The sequence below is a fragment of the Hibiscus syriacus genome, unplaced genomic scaffold, assembly GCF_006381635.1.
Source record: "Hibiscus syriacus cultivar Baekdansim isolate YM2019G1 unplaced genomic scaffold, ASM638163v2 tig00113725_pilon, whole genome shotgun sequence".
Lineage (NCBI taxonomy): Eukaryota > Viridiplantae > Streptophyta > Magnoliopsida > Malvales > Malvaceae > Hibiscus > Hibiscus syriacus.
The window spans coordinates 6,055,844-6,073,063 of record NW_024063471.1 but is presented as its reverse complement, the minus strand read 5'-3'; the positions used below and the strand labels follow the sequence as shown (position 1 = coordinate 6,073,063).

The 17,220-nt window shown below is 33.8% G+C and overlaps 1 pseudogene; it reads right to left on the bottom strand.

The window, feature by feature from the left end:
- Window positions 1-4,504: 4,504 nt before the first annotated feature.
- LOC120187637 overlaps window positions 4,505-17,220 on the bottom strand; it is a 33,642-nt pseudogene continuing 20,926 nt past the window's right edge.

The following is a 17,220-nucleotide window of genomic DNA, read 5'->3' as shown; positions in this document are numbered from 1 at the left end:
ACCTCATCCTCATCTCTTCTAGATAGGGCATCTACTGCCAAATTATGTCTATCTTTCCTATACTGAATAACATAATTCAGTCCTTGTGAGCCCCTTTTTCTATATAGAAGTAGTCAACTTCTGTTCCAACAAATGCTTTAGAGCCTTATTGTCTATCTTAATAATAAAAGATCCCCTTCTATGTAATGCTCTCCATTTAGAAATGTCCATAAGTATAGCCAAGTACTCCTTTTCATATATGGACAGATCTAGTTGTTTAGGTCCTAATACCTTGCTAAGATAAGCCACTGGTCTACCTTCTTGAGATAAAACTGCTCTAATTCCTTTAGAGCTTGCATCTGTCTCCAAGCATAAACCTTTAGTGAAGTCAGGCAATACTAGAAGAGGAACATTGCACAATGCAGTCTTAAGAAGTTCAAAGGAAGCTCTCCTTTCTTCTGTCCACTGAAACTGGTCCTTCTTAACCATAGTAGTTAAAGGTTTAGCAATCTCTCCATACCCTTTTATAAATCTCCTATAATATCCTGTCAATCCAAGGAAACCACTTTGAAATTTTAGGGTTTTTAGCAATTTCCATTACTGTATTGCCTGAATCTTTGCTGGATCAGTAGCTACTCTTTGTTTAGATATGATGTAGCCTAGATAGTATACTTCCTTTTGATCAAAGAAACACTTGGTTCTTTTTGTAAACAACTGATTCTACTTTAGAATTTCCAGAACAGTCCTGAGATGCCTGGTATAACTTTCCAATTCAAAACTATAGATGAGTATGTCATAAAAAAAACCAATACAAATTTTCTTAAGTAAGGCTCAAATAATTTGTTCATTAATGCCTGAAAAGTTGTTGGACCATTTGTCAACCCAAAAGGCATAACCTTGAACTCAAAGTGGCCATGATGAGTCTTAAAGGTTGTTTTAGGAATGTCTTTAGGAGTGATTCTAATCTGCCAGTACCCTGATCTCAAATCCAGTTTAGAAAAATAAGTTGCTCCAATCAACTCATCCAACAAATCTTTCACCACATGAATTGGAAACTTATTTTTTTATAGTTAAGGCATTCAATTTCCTATAATCTATACACATCCTCCAACTCCCATCTTTCTTCTTAACCAACAAACAAGGTGAGGAAAATGGGCTTTTATTTGTCTGAATTATAGAAGAAGATAGCAATTCTTTAACTTGCTTTTCAACCTCTGAATTCTAATGGTAAGGCATCCTATAGGGTCTGATGTTCACTGCCTCTGTACCCTCTTTTAATATGATTGAGTGGTCATGTTCTCTTGGAGGTGGCATCCCTTTTGGTTCCTCAAAAATAACTAAATATTCTTCCAATAAACTTTGTAACTCGCAGTTACCACATTATGACTAACCTCCCCACTCAACATAAAAATTTATCCAGTTAGATCATTGTTTTTTTCCATCAATTTTTGCAGTTTACTGTTTGATATCAATCTAACAGTTGATAGACTTTGCCCTCTTTTTAAGGTAACATCTTTCCCATCTTTCAAAAAGCTCAAAGTCATGTGATTAAAATCCATCAGTAGTGGACTATATTTTCTCAGTCAACCCACTCTTAATACCATATCACTACCTTCCAGAGCTAAAACTCTAAAATCATGTTCAAACTGAGAACCTTGCATTCCCCACCTTAAATTTTTACTCATAGCTGAATTGTACAATTTTTCTCCATTAACAACTGTAATGGTTAAAGGATGAGTCTACTCCAATTCTACTCATTCTTTAGACCACTGACCAGTTATAAAATTGTGAGTGCTTCCACTGTCTATTAGGATGTTCAAAGGTTTCCCTGATATGTGACCTTAGATCCTTAAGGTGTTATGGCATGTTTGGCTTGTTATAACATTTATATAAATTTCAAGTTCTCCTTCCACATATTCTGCTACCTTCAACTCATTATATTCTGTTTCCACATTCTCAAACTCTCTTGTATCCTCTATCTCCTCCATATAATTCAGTTGTTTGACTTTACATTGGTGTCCTGGACTAAATTTTTCACCACATTTGTAACACAATCCTTGTGTTCTTCTATATTCCACCAATGATTGTTTATTCTGATTAGTATTCTGAGCAACTCCCTTTTGTGATTGATTCAAGGTGGTGTTAGGAGATTTGTAGATGGAACTCTGTCCTGTAGATGTCACTCTAGGTTGAAACCTCAAATTCCTATTTTCCACCTCCCAAGTCAACTCAACCAGTTTTGCTAGTCTAAAAGCATCAACCAAAGTTGTTAGATTATGAGTTTTTACTCTGTTCTTAATTTCTTCTTTCAATCCACTCAAAAAATTGGAAACAAAATACCCTTCCTCCAAAAATAGACTATACTGCAACATATAGGACCTCAGCTCTTCAAACTTCTAATCACAAAATCTATGGCATATATCTACTGTAAACTCATGCCAGTTCACCCTATGCTTATGAGCTATATAACCATCAAACCAAGTGTCAGACTTCCCAATTAAGTACATTATAGCTAGTTCCACTTTCTGGTATTCAGTTACTTTAAAAATGGAAAAGTACTTTTGGCATGTCCTTATCCAACCTCTCAGGTTTGTTCCATCAAACATTTGAATTTCTATTTTAGGCCTAAAAACATAGTTTGACTGAACATCTCCACCAATAGATGACTCCCCTAAGTCCACTGTATTTCCTCCCATTTTTAGCTTTTTCACATCCATAGTATCATTAAGTGGACTTTCATAATTTTAAGGAATAACAACAGGTCTAGATGATAATATTCCAGGTTCATCTTTCTTTAAAGTATATTTCTCATGCTCATTAAGAACTGTTATTAAGCATGGATGCTTACCTTCATTCCTGGTTTGATTCACAGCTACTTGGAATCGACCTTTATCTGACAAAGGTGAAACCTTTTCCTCAGCTGCTTGGCTCACCATATGCAAGATTCTCAATAAATATCCTCTATTCTCAGTCATTCCAGTTTCCAGTGTTTGTATCCTTGCTTCTAGCTCACTTTTCTGCAAGATTGTTCTAGTACCTCTGTGGTTCCAGTCTTCCGCATCTTTTTTGTCTTATGTAGCGTGAATATAATTATTAGGATCAATAATCTAGCTCTGATTACCAATTGTCATGTTTACACCTGAAATGGCGAGAAAAGGTTGAAGAAACGGAGAAGAAATGTAGATTACACAAAGAAATTCTCAGTATTTTCATTCATAGATCTCATTTTCCCAATTACATTTCTATATATTCCTTAGCTTTTTCAATTATTTATTAACAGTTTTAATATTCTTTCTAACAACTATAACTGTTTCCTTGTCCAGCTTTGGCCCGTATCATCCTTATCTATTGACTTTCTTCAGCCCAGTTGCCATCCTCAGCCCAGTTACCGTTATCTCTTATTTGCCTCATCATCTGCCCACGCTAGCAACATGTAACTCATTTTTCCTTGCTTTCCCTTTTATGCAATTCAAAATCTCTAATTCGTTTCTCAATTCCCCCATTTCTTATCTTCAATCCCTAATTTCTCCTCCTCAATTTCTAATTTCTCATCCAAGGACATGACACAAATGCAATTGAAGAAATCTGAATGAAATTTTCATAAACATATGATATTCCAACCAAAATCCAGAGACAATGATAATCTAATTTCCAACCGAATAAACACTGTTTTGTTGTGTTTGAAACAATAAACAAGAAGCCAAGAAAGAAATACGAGGATCTTGTTCTTGAAAATTTAGTTCTAAATCCTATAAGCAACGAAATACTCCAAATAAAGCAACTACAGACCAATGTGGTCCAGGTTATGATCAATCATGGAATCAAACGCTAGTGGAACAAGAACCTGAATGAAATAATGATATTAGCATTATAATTACTAACCTGATACACTCGTACTATCAAATGATTATTCCATGAAATCGTTGCCAAATACCGCTCACTCGGACGACTACCTCACTGCATCAGGCACATCACCCTCGTCCTGTGATTCCATGTAAACCATGAGGCTATTCCCTTATATGTTTGGCCGAGCTATAGTCCCATCAAAATTTGAGATCCTTTGGAAAAGCTATCCTGCTTTCAAAACCAAGGATCATCGTCTTTCCCTAGAGAAGTACTCTTATCATATCCTCCTTTATAAATCCATGGCGGTGACCAAAAGAAACCTGAAGCACGTTCAATGAAGAACCCGGATTTGCGATCGTAGATACTGCCATGAAATCCACCTCGAAACCCCATGAGAATGGAGTATAAGGCTAATATATTAGTCATATATAAATATATAGAACACGAATATTTCAACCCAAAAATTAATCATCATAGGTTTACCAAAGGCAAGATTAAACAAATATCTATGAGAAACATTAGACTAGATATGGTTTAAAATGAACTTCAACATCCAATATAACTCAATCTATTTTGAAAAATATAAAAAAAATCCCCAAAAGCAAGATATATCAAATCAACACTCCTTCACTCGCTAAAATATTAAAATTTTGACTTAAGATGAAGCAACTCTAGACTTCTAGGACTTTTTAGCTGCCAACTGAGTTTCAGGCTAAAAGGAAACAAAGATTTTATCATCTTAATTACAAAAGAAAAGATATAGTTTCCAGTTTTTAATATGCTTCAAATATGGCTGTAGAACACAAATCCTTCGAAATAACTGAAAAAATCAATTGGTTTAATTAAATCACCTCTTTCTTGACAGGCTCTTCCTTCTCATACAAAATCAATTCAATGTGGCATGGAGAAGATATTTAAGCTGGCAAAAAGAATAATACCATTACGATAAGAATATAAGATAACATCATAGATTCTATATAGCCATTAAGTGTATGATTCGAATACATACTATTGATTCTTCCACAAACACAGTAGGTTTGATGCCTCTGATTCTAAGCCTGGTTTACTTGGATGTGAGAAATATAGAGTGCATCAACATCCAAACCTTAACCTGTGAAATTAATTTCATGTTGTTAAGAAATGAGAGCAAGCAACAAATTTCTAAAAGTTGAATTCTCATAGTAGGCATACCCCCGGCATTGCTCTTAGCATTCTTCAACAAATCTAGAATGAACTTAGAGGATTTTACAGGCTTATGACCTTGCCCATTAGAATGTTTGTTCTTTTCCTGAGTTGAACATTCAATACCACGATAAAAGCGTCGGAAGGGTATAGCCTGCTTGTGGGTCATAACACCCTCCCAATACATCTTAACCAAAGGAAAGTTTCTTATGGAAAATGTTGTCTCCCTCGTGTTCTATAGAACAATAATGCTAAATGAGACTCATTAGTGACCACAAACTAGAGGAAATAACACAATGTGAGCAAGCAGAACCAAAATAAGATGGGGAACACATTATGAAACCAAGACCATAAGCGTTCACAAGCATAACCAACCCTTAACACCCCAAATTTTGGTTAGAGACTAAAATGAAATTTTCAAAATTTTGGTGGTTAAAGTAAAAATTTAGAAAAATTGAAGTCCTTAAATGATAATTTTTCAAAAAATAATTTTAGCAGCATAAGTAGATAGTTTACCTATGAAAAGTGGATTGGAAAATGAATTTATAAGATAGATTCAGGATTTCTATTGAAATGAACTAATAATTAAAGTTTTTTGAGAGTTTTTAAAAAATCAGATCGAATAAAAATTCAAGAATTTATGTCTAGCCATTGAATTTAGGGGAAAATATGTCAATTCGGATTAATATGAGCTCTTGGATTAAGATGATGGATTCTTGGAATAATTAGAATCATTGCATTTAAGTTAAATTTCATGTTAAATACAAACTATTGGATCAAAAAGGACTAGATTGACATTAAAATTTATTTTAATGGTAAAATGGTCATTTGACATGCCATGAAATTAATATAAACCACGAGATTATTATAAGTGACATGTGATATGTTATGTGTCGAAACTGTCTTTTTCTCGGGGGGAAAGGGTTGGTCCCGCTTCGAAAATGATCTTTGGAACAACTAATTTGTGATAAAAATATGGTTCGTAGAATCGCCGCCAATCCTAGATTAGGGTGTGACTGGGCACCCAAAAATATATTTTTCATTTTAATAAAATATTAATTTTAATTAAAATGAAAAACTTGGGGTCTGCATTACCAAAATTTGAGTTCGGGAGTTGGTTATATGTGGGGAAGGATTAGCACCCCCACAACGCCCTAAATCGTACATAGTCGATTAATTAATTGTCTTTGCAACAAAATGTACAAGTTCGAGTATAATTTAATTTAAGATCCCCTAAAATAACATTTTTCAAAATTTAGGATGAAAGATAATAATATTTAATTATTTTCTATCGAGAATAACTGATCTATCATACCTTGAAGCAATCGATTCTTACTCCAATCGAAATAAAAAAATATTAAAATTTCATTCTAAATTTCAAAATAATAACACACAAAATAATATTTAGAGAGAAAATAATAATATTTAATTATTTCTGATCGAACATTATTATTATTTTAAAAACCCTTTGAAAACACAAGCAAAAGTCAAACAAATTAAAAAGACGATCAAGCAATCAATTATATTATTTATTTTACCAATATTTAACGAGAATAAGGATATTCGATTAATTAAATATCTCGAGACAAGACCTTAGATTCAATCTAACAATCTTTTCTCGATGAATTTAATTAAAAGAATACGGTCTTTTCCTCGATCCCCCAAGTTTTAAAAAATGAATTCGATTTGATTTGTGTCACTTAACGGGATAAACTTTCGTTTTAAAATTACCGAAAGTAACTTTCTTATATGTTAAGACAGTTACTTTACGACATTATTAAAACGATTGAATATTACCCTTAATCAATTTATTTTGATTCGAATCCTTGCTGATGAGGGTATCATATAAGATTTATCAATACTAAAATGAATTAAGATGCAATCAACATGCAAAAAAAAAAAAAAAAAAAATAGGACTAAAATATTAGTTATTAAATTATTATGCCAAAATTAAAATAAAATAAAATATATAAGGGACTAAAATGAACAATTTCAAAATTAAAGGCTCAAATTATAAATAATAAAAATAAATAAAGCAAGGGGGATTAAATTAAAATAAATCAAAATTACAGGGCTGAAATAAAATAAATAAAACATAATATAATGATCGAAATATAAATATGTAAAAAATATAGGAGGTTGTAAATAAAATATCCCAAAAAATAAAAATCAGTCCAAAAAAGGGGAAATTATAGAAATAATCCCTTTAGGGACTAACATGAAAAACACGCGAAACTTAGCATGACTAAATCGTACTTTTACCAAAATAAATTAAGGTATACATGAAAAGGTCAAATTTCAATTACAGTCCTCACAGGTGATTATTTCGTAAAACACGTGCAAAATTTGGGGGATTTATGATGCAATTATCCCCCAAATTTTACCTATATATATCACTTATTTTATTTTCTTCATTTGAACCTAAAATAATAAAAAAAAGGAGAGAGAGAGTCACATCTCTCTCTCAACTCTCTTTGACCGGCCCACTGTCGGCCACCGCGAGCCACCGTCGGCCGCCGTCTTGGCCATCATACATGGTTACCAGAATCTCCAAACTCACCCAAATCAACCCCTTTTTTCCAATCTACCTTCCTAGACAAAGATCGGAGGCTAAACAGGACCTCAACACTCTAAAATGAGAAAAACAAAATCCCGGCTTTTCGGCTTCCTACTTGTTTCGGTCACTGCGAAGTCTCCCTGTGACTGAGGTAAAATCTTTTGTCCCTTTAATCTCTTTTTTTTTATTTACATGCAAGGTTTTTTTATTTTTTATTATGCTCAAAATCAAATAAAAAAAACAAAAATACCTGAATTTTTTTTATGTTTTATTGCTTTCGTGTTCTGGAAAATACACCGAAGGGGGAACCCAGTTTACATTTTTCTACGGGATTTTATACCCATTTTCCTAGTCTAATAATAGTAAATTATTTTTATTGGTTGTCTTGTTGGTGTTTTAGGGTTGATGATGATGTTCACTGGGATGGTCGACAATGGACTGCTGTGATTGGCTCCGAAGGTGGTGGCTGCTGAGTGGTCAAAATTATGGTGGTAGCCTACTGGTGGAGAGGGGTTGCCAGCAGGACACGATCTGGACTATTAGATAGGTCCATATCCGATGATTGAGCATCAAAGCGGCGGCTGAAGGGTTCTGGAAACCCTAGTAGAAACCTTAAATGGGTTTAGGGTTTCCCCTTAGGCCTGGATAAGTTATGGGCCCCAAACGGGTCTTGGGTTGGGTTGCTGGAATTGGGTCAAATGACCCTTTGTAATTGGGCCCAACCTGGGTTGTTGTATTTAGTTGGTAAAACTTCCAATATTAAAAATAAATATTAATAGTAATATTAATAATAATAATATTAAATAATAATAGAATTAATATTAAATGGGACAAAAAAATGAGTGACTATTGTTGCCCCTCTTTGCCTATTCTTGTGTCAACAAGAATAGGGAAAAGACAATGCATTTTTCGTCCGGTCAATTTCATAGTTTGAAATATGATATGGGATCTGTTCCGCTGTCACTCAGGGAATATCATATTTGGGGATGTTGATTTATTATATTGTTCTTCAGGGAAGATTGAATCAAGGTAGATTTTTTTCAGCTGTCACTCAGGGAATATCAAATTTTGAATGAGAGGGATCTATTCCGCTTCTTCCGAAGGGATTATCAGATCTGGGAGGAGAACTGATTCATTTCGCTGTCACTCAGGGAAGATTGAATTGGGGTAGACTTGTTCCGTTGTTACTTAGGGAATATCAAATCCTTGAAAAGAGAGACTTGTTCCACTTATGCTGAAGGGAAAATCAGATTTGTGGGAGTTTATCCATTCAATCGGGGAAGACTTTTTCCACTTACTCTTAAGGGAATATCAAATCTTGGAAAAGAGAGACAGGTTCTGCTTACCCTGAAGGGAATATCATATCTGGGGGAGTTGATCCATTAAATCGAGGTAGACTTATTCCACTTACTCTGAAGGGAATTTCAAATCTTGGAAAAGAGAGACATGTTCTTCTTACTCTAAATGAAATATCAAATCTTGGAGAAGAGAGACATGTTCCGCTTACTCTGAAGAGAATATCATATCTGAGAGAGTTGATCCATTGAATCGGGGCAGATTTGTTCCACTTACTCTGAATGGAATATCAAATCTTGGAGAAGAGAGACCTATTTTGCTTACTCTGAAGGGAATATCATTTATGGGGGAGTTGATCCATTAAATCGAGGCAGACTTATTCCACTTACTATGAAGGGAATATCAAATCATGGAAAAGAGAGACTTGCTTACTCTGAAGGGAATACAAAATCTTGGAGAAGAGAGATATATTCCGCTTACTCTGAAGGGAATATCAAATCTCGGAGAATAGAGACATGTTCTGCTTACTCTGAAGGGAATATCATATCTGGGGGGAGTTGATCCATTGAATTAGGGCAGACTTGTTCCACTTACTCTGAAGGGAATATCAAATCTAGGAGAAAAGAGATATGTTTCGCTTTCTCTTAAGGGAATATCATATCTGCAAATTAAACATTACCAATTGTTACTATATGTTCGAAAATTTGAAAGATCATAATTGAAGATTTGGATCGATTTTTCTTGTGCAAATTTGTCTTGCATCCATTGAATATGGGAGTTTGTCTTGCATCAATTGTTACTATATGTCCATTGTTTTCTCATTTTTCGAAAAATCATGCGAAAACATTCTATTCGAAGGACTTATGGATGACCCAAAGGACTTATCATCTTGCTCGAAAGGCTTATAGATAGCCCGTAAGATTTAAGCATCATTCTCGAAAGGCTTACTGATGACCCGAAGGACTTATAAATTTTGGAAATAGTTTACTAGGTAAGAAACCTTTATTACCTTTCAACAATTTCAATTTTCAAATATAAATGATAAACATTTCTCATATTTTGATAGACATATGAAAACATCCTACACAAAGGACTTATGGATGGCCCGAAGGACTTATCATCTTACTCGAAAGACTTACAGATGACTTGAAAGATTTAAGCATCATGCTCAAAAGACTTACTGATGGCCCGAACGACTTATAAATTTTGGAAATAGTTTACTAGGTAAGAAACTTTTCTTACATTTGAATGAGAAACCTTTCTCATTTCATTTTTTACTTATAAAATAACTTAATGGTTTAGGAACATGCCCTATTTTAAAGTAATGCTTCCTCTGTGGATTGGACCCACCCTGTTCTTTAGGCTCTACTTCCTTAAACATGATTTCATGTATTTGAGGTTTGAATTTTATCTTCCACTTGTTGGGATTTTGATATCATGAATCTTTCCTTTTCCTTTGAAGATCTGTAAAAACCATACATTTATGTGTGAAATGTGAATGCAATGCAATGTATTTTCTTTTATGCAAATGATGTTCTCATGTATGCGTAAATGTTGATTCAGTTTTCCTTTGACTCTAAAGTGGGGAACCATGCCTTCCTTCTCTTGATCATTCTTCTCTAGGGTTTACGCAGATATCGGTGTAGCAGTTTGCAACTTCTAAAGATCTTCCCAATCATCTTGTGGTCTTTGTTTTTTCTTTGCCCCTCATATGCATTAAAGTTTCAGAAGAAATGCTTTATTTCTTATTGCGGTCAATAATATGATCTTGATGCCCCTTTCTGCCTTTGGCTCAAATGCACTATCAGAGTTGTTTTTTAGGACTATGCCATTAATTTATGCTTGACTGTTTGCTTTACAAGGTAAGCTCTACTCAAATTTATGTTCTGCTCTTGACACATCAAGTTGTAAGACTGATTCTCAATTTCTTTTTGGTCTAAATCTTGTAATCTCAACATGATCTGGATTTCTAGTCAATACCCCAAAGTGGGCATTTTCATGGTTGCTCCCCACTTGGGTGCCAAAATTCATCCTTGACTGGTCTGACTCTTGCATTCTGCCATGAGCTGGGATATGTGTCCCTTTAAAATAAGGAGATCATTTATTTCTTGATGGGTTTCTGATGACATCTCAAGGAAGTGTTAGAAGTTCTATCATCGTTTGTTTTTTTGTTCGATAGAGGTAGAATGAGCCTCAATAGCCTCAAGGACCTTTTCCACTTTTTCACTTGAGATTGTCCTGTTTGAAAATGTTTTTCTTTTATTTTATTTTAGAAATGTGAAAACAAATTTGAATAAAATTCAAAAGTGTTGTCGTTTTCTTCCGACTCACAATCAAAACAAATTGTAAAACAAGAGTTCATTAAATATCAAATAAGTCAAATTTTCTTTTAATCATTCCAAAATTATATACATTTGAAAAGTGTATAGATTAATGCTGATATAAAGCTTAGGCTAACTTGGGAAGGTAATTTGTTTCAGGGTTGGTTTCTTTGGTTAAAATATTGTATCCTTGATTCTGGTGTTTATTAATCTGATGAAGAAACCATCATGCTTCTCTTCTGAAATGTTCACTGGTTCCTAGCCCTCGCGAATGCCATCTTGTTGTGTAGTGTTTATCAAGAGATGCATAAGATCGTACTTCTGTGAAACGGTTAGCAATCTTTGTGTTCGAGCTGCCTTTTCAGGTTTTTAACTCGAATTCTCCTTTTGTTTCAAAAAGTCATCTAAAATTCTACGTCTTGAACCCTCCTTTTATTATTTTTCCCTATTGTGCATTAAAACTTTTAGAAAACTAATTATTTTGTAAATAAAATTAACCTTGAGGGCGGAATGAAATCTGAAGATATTCTCTCCACTTAGAAATCCATGTATGATTAGAAGGGATTTTTCAGGTACGTAACACAGGCTAGGGCTCATGGTTATGAAAGAAATGGATAAATAGGCCCAAACAAATGTTTAAGGGTTATTGAACCAAGGATCGATTAGTTCTGATGTCTTCAATATGATCTTGCTTGATTTGAATCTGCTCGAGTGTCTTTCATTCTTTTTTTATTTTCCTTTGGTGTTTCATGATTTGCGAGTGAATTGATTTGAGTCATTCGTCTTAAAATGTTGGATTTGTTTCATTTCTTTTTTTTATTCTTTATTTTTCTTATTTTTCTTTTTTCTTTATTTTTGTGTTTTTTCTATATATGTTTTCTTATTTTTCCTCCCCGTGTTGTCAACTCGATTTGATCTTTGAGCGCTTTGTGTTTGGTCCACCTTACAACATCTTGTTATCTCTTACTTTATTTTATCATGACTTGTTTCTGTAACACCATTTGGATTGATGATATTCACTCATGCGAGCAGACGTCCTTCACCTTTGTCCCCAGTGTGGAGAGTGATCATTGGTTAGGGTTGAATCAGAAGAAAAATACTATAGGCTCAAAACAGGATAACAAGGGATATATATTTATATATATACACATATATTTGAATGGATAAATGAAACAAAGTCATTCATCATCTCATACATGGAAGTCTTTGTAAAAGAGGTATCCCCAAGGGACATGTATTCAAGAGATTAACCTTATTTACATGAAAAAAATAATTAATGCATGATAGAATTATTTTAATGATTCCCTTTATTTTTCTTCCTCCATTTTCTCATAGTATGCCCCAATTATTCAAATTCTCTTGTAAAAACTTGATCTGAAACACTCTCTCCTATCTTTCTCGCAAGAAAAGTCCTCGTTATGCACCCTAAATTTATTGAGGTTGAGAAATGAATGTTGGTTCTATGTCTAGGAAGGGAAATATGTGACTTTAAAGTCATAATTATGAAAAAGGTAAAGTTATGGAGAGGTTATTTCTGTCTGGGAAGGTAATGTACCGGTTAATCCTTTGATAGTGAGCATATGTTATTTTGGGTAAAGAAACATACAATGGTTCTTTCGGCTTTGGATGGGCTATGAAAGGTCTAATCTTTCCACTTATCAAAGATCCATAATTAATGAAGTAGTAAAAAAACCTTTAATTCATTTGATATTCAAAGAATTACAAGATTAAAACTTGATTATTTGTTCATGACCTTGGAAAACGACACAAATTCCTCTAAAAACCCTAACAAAAAAGGTTAAGAATAAGGACAAAAACGAGTTCAAATAAGATGTTGCAAATGACATAAAGCTCCATGATGGATGAAATAATCTATTCATAATTAGGATGCCCCATTATTCCTAGAATATTGAGAGTCTAATTGGATTAGGGTATTTATCCGTATTCGCTCCCAATTTCTCGATCATTTCAATTGCCATGGCTCCTTTTGATGTTCCCTTAGATGCATAAATCTCTTATTCCTCCTGAGCAGCCTCTTGGTAAAATCCCACTTCCTTGTTATTCATCAGTTTTTCCTTCCCTGGTTGAAAATTGGGCCCAAATTTAGATCCAAAACAATTCTCCTTGGTTATGATAGTTTTTTCCGGATTCTGAATGCATATTACAACTTTGATTGGCGTAATATTCGTCAGGCCCTCCAAACTACCCAAAGCCCCACTTGCTCTCAGGAAATTTGATATAGGTGTTTGAGGTGCCTTTAAGGTTGCATCTGCCCAATTCATTCTTAAACCTATGGGTCAATCCCGAATTACATCCATGGATGCCCTTTTGCTTGGATTTTATTTTCCATCCTCTTGCGCCATGTGTTCTTCACAAGATTTGAGTGTATTAATCTCTATTGAAGCAATGATTTCTGAGCATTGAACCTTAATCCCTTTCTCTTCTACCTTGGACCTTTGAATTGCTTGCTCTAAAGGATACTGGAATTTTCCCTCAAGGTTACTAGGAACCTTAACTGAACAATATGGGGTTCCAGTCTGGTTTATCCAAGGAATCTCCTTATAGGTCCACTTCTCATTCGGGGGCCACTGTGGCTGGACATATCCCGGTATAACCAATCCAGCAGTGAGCATTTTTTAATGTAATTTTTCAAGTGAAAAGTAGAGGGAGGGAACTGAAAACCCTGCACTTTCTTTTTCTTCTCATCTAATCCCCATGACGAGAGACTACTTAGTGATGACTTTATAGATAGAACTTGGTTGTCTTCACTGGATGATTGCGAAGGGTTAGAACATCTAATCATGGGATATTGGTCATTCATAGCTTTCTTGATCAGCATTCGGTCCTCTTCTATGCCCCTCCTCTTTCAGTAAAGCTTATTTCTCAGAAGGGAAACTTTATCCCTCATTAGCTCTTGATTCATTGTTGGTCCAGTGAAACCCTCTACAACCATATTTGATTTTTAGAGCATGCTTGAAATATCTGGCCCCTTAACAGGGTCTTGATCATTTGCAACTATCATTTCAGTTTCAAAACTAGCCTTCATAATATCATCCAAATCATTTACAACGGGGTCCTCTAGTTGATTCTCTCCATGGATCACAATATTCACCATATCCATTAATTTCATCATCTGTTATTTTGATTCACTCTAAAACCTTTTTGCTTGATCGATCATCTCCTGTTGGGTCTTTACGAGTTACTCTTGAATTTTCTCAATCCTACCAACACGCGTTAATATCTCATTCATTGTTTTTGATCTTTTTATAGACACGCTTCAGGTAACTTCAATTGGCTTTCAGAAACTCTGCCACAGTATCCTTTTATTAATATTGGTGTTTTATTAATGAGTGAAAAATATGATTAAAATATAATGCGATGTGGATGCAATGATCATGCAATGTAAATACAATGCAATGTAATGCAAGGTGTTGATTCTGGAATGGTTCCTTAGAACAACTTTCATATTTATAAATGAAGTTCAATTACAAAGATTAAACAGATCACAGATAAATACAAGCTATTTCTCCTAATTGTTGGATGTGCCCAGTAAGTCCAGGATTCTATGAGCATCTTCAATCTCGAGCTTCAACCATTCGCTTACAGCATCGGCATCATGTGATAAGTCAACCAAGTACTGAGCCCTTCCTTGAGTATGTTGAAGGTAGCTAGTGATCAGGTTATTTTGACGGTTATTGATGTGTATGCCAAATTAGATCTGAGCCAGTCTTCAAACTGCCTCCATTTTTTAGCTGTGACTGCTTGGACCATCTAAGAACATCTGCATCATTTTCTACCTTTTTTGAATCTTTCGTTCCATATTTCTAGCCTTTTATATGGACATCATTCAAAGATAAACACCATGGTATGAATAATGCAATGCAAAAATGGTAACAAAATTAAACAAAAGGACAAGAGAAAATTGGTTAGTAATCATGAATGAATTAATCGGATATAATTTGATTTGTCGATAAAACCTATCCCACATGTTGTCTACCCAATCATGCTTTAGTATATCCTACTCAAACAAGATTTCTACCCACATGCTTTGTTTATAGAATATCTTATCCTTATGACATCTAGTTCGCATGCTTATTCGAAGAATTAAACCTAATTGCATGATCTCTAGTTCACATACACGTATTCGAGAATCAGAATTATGCTAGAACAATTAAAAATGTCAAACAGGCTTTTCCTTGTGTATTCTCCTTACGAGATCATATGATCTGGGTAAGGCTCTATTTAGGTTCTAAGTTTACTATATGTTGGGTTCGGTTAAAAAGTAATAGGTTCTCGAATTGTCCTTGTCGGTGCCCCCTTGGGCTACCGAACTCTCAATCATGACCCATCACAAGCTTTCGGATCGATTTTAATTTGAGGGGACACACTTCCTTATGTACATGCGGAGGTGAAAACCATCACGAGGATCATAAGGCGTGATCCCAATGAGCGATTCACTATCCCGCACGGAGGTGAAAACCACACGAGGGAGTAGCTTCTCACTCATTCTTAAATAGGACGGAGCGGAGTTTTAGCTCATGTTACGCAAATGCACCTGTACTGTGTGTGAGGAAAAACGAAAATAAAGTAAACAATAATAAACAGAAAACTCAAAATCCTGAACAACTATTTACTCTGTAAACATCATCAAATAGATTAGTACAACTATTAAGTGGTTAATTAAACACTAATTTAAACCAAACAGGGGATCAAAAGCCACATTAGAGTTAACTTATAATTTTTATTTGCAAAGACAATTTATTAATCGACTAATGGCCTGACTTTCTAAAAGTCCCAAAAGAGTCGCCAAGCTGTCGAAACTGTCTTTTCCTCGGGGAAAAGGGTTGGCCCCACTTTAAAAATGATCTTTGGAACGACCAATTTGTGATAAAAACGTGGTATGCAAAGTCACCACCAATCCTTGATTATGGTGTGATTGGGCACCCAAAAATATATTTTTCATTTTAATAAAATATTAATTTTAATTAAAATGAATAACTTGGGGTCTGTGTTACCAAAATTTGAGTTCGGAAGTCGATTATGTGTGGGGAAGGATTAGCACCCCACAAGTACCTAGTCGATTAATTAATTATCTTTGCAAAAAAATGTACAAGTTTGAGTCTAATTTAATTTAAGATCCCCTAAAATAATATTTTTCAAAATTTTGGATGAAAGATAATAATATTTAATTATTTCCTATCGAGAAGAATTGATCTATCATACCTTGAAGCATTCGATTCTTACTCCAAACGAAATTAAAAAAATATTAAAATTTCATTCTAAACTTCAAAATAATAACACCCAAAATAAATTTTAGAGAGAAAATAATAATATTTAATTATTTATGATCGAACATTATTATTTTGAAAACACATGCAAAAGTCAAACAAATTAAAAAGACGAGCAATCAATTATATTATTTATTTTACCAATATTTAACAAGAATAAGGATATTCGATTAATTAAATATCTTGAGACAAGACCTTAGATTTAATCTACCAATCTTTTCTCGATGGATTTAATTAAAAGAATACAGTCTTTTCCTCGATCCCCCAAATTTTAAAAATGAATTCAATTTAATTTGTATCACTTAACGGGATAAACTTTTGTTTTAAAATTACCGAAAGTAACTTTCTTATAGGTTAAGGTAGCTGTTTTATGACAATATTAAAACGATCAAATATTACCCTTAATCAATTTAATTTGATTCGAATCCGGTGATGCTGATGAGGGTATCATATAAGATTTATCAGTACTAAAATGAATTAAGATGCAATCAACATGCAAAAATTAAAAAAAATAGGACTAAAATATTAGTTATTAAATTATTATGCCAAAACTAAAATAAAATAAAATATATAAGGGACTAAAATGAAAACTTTCAAAATTGAAGGCTCAAATTATAAATAATAAAAATAAATAAAGCAAGGGGATTACATTAAAATAAATCAAAATTACAGGGATGAATTAAAATAAATAAAACATAATATAGTGCTTGAAATATAAATATTTAAAAATATAGGAGGTTGTAAATAAAAT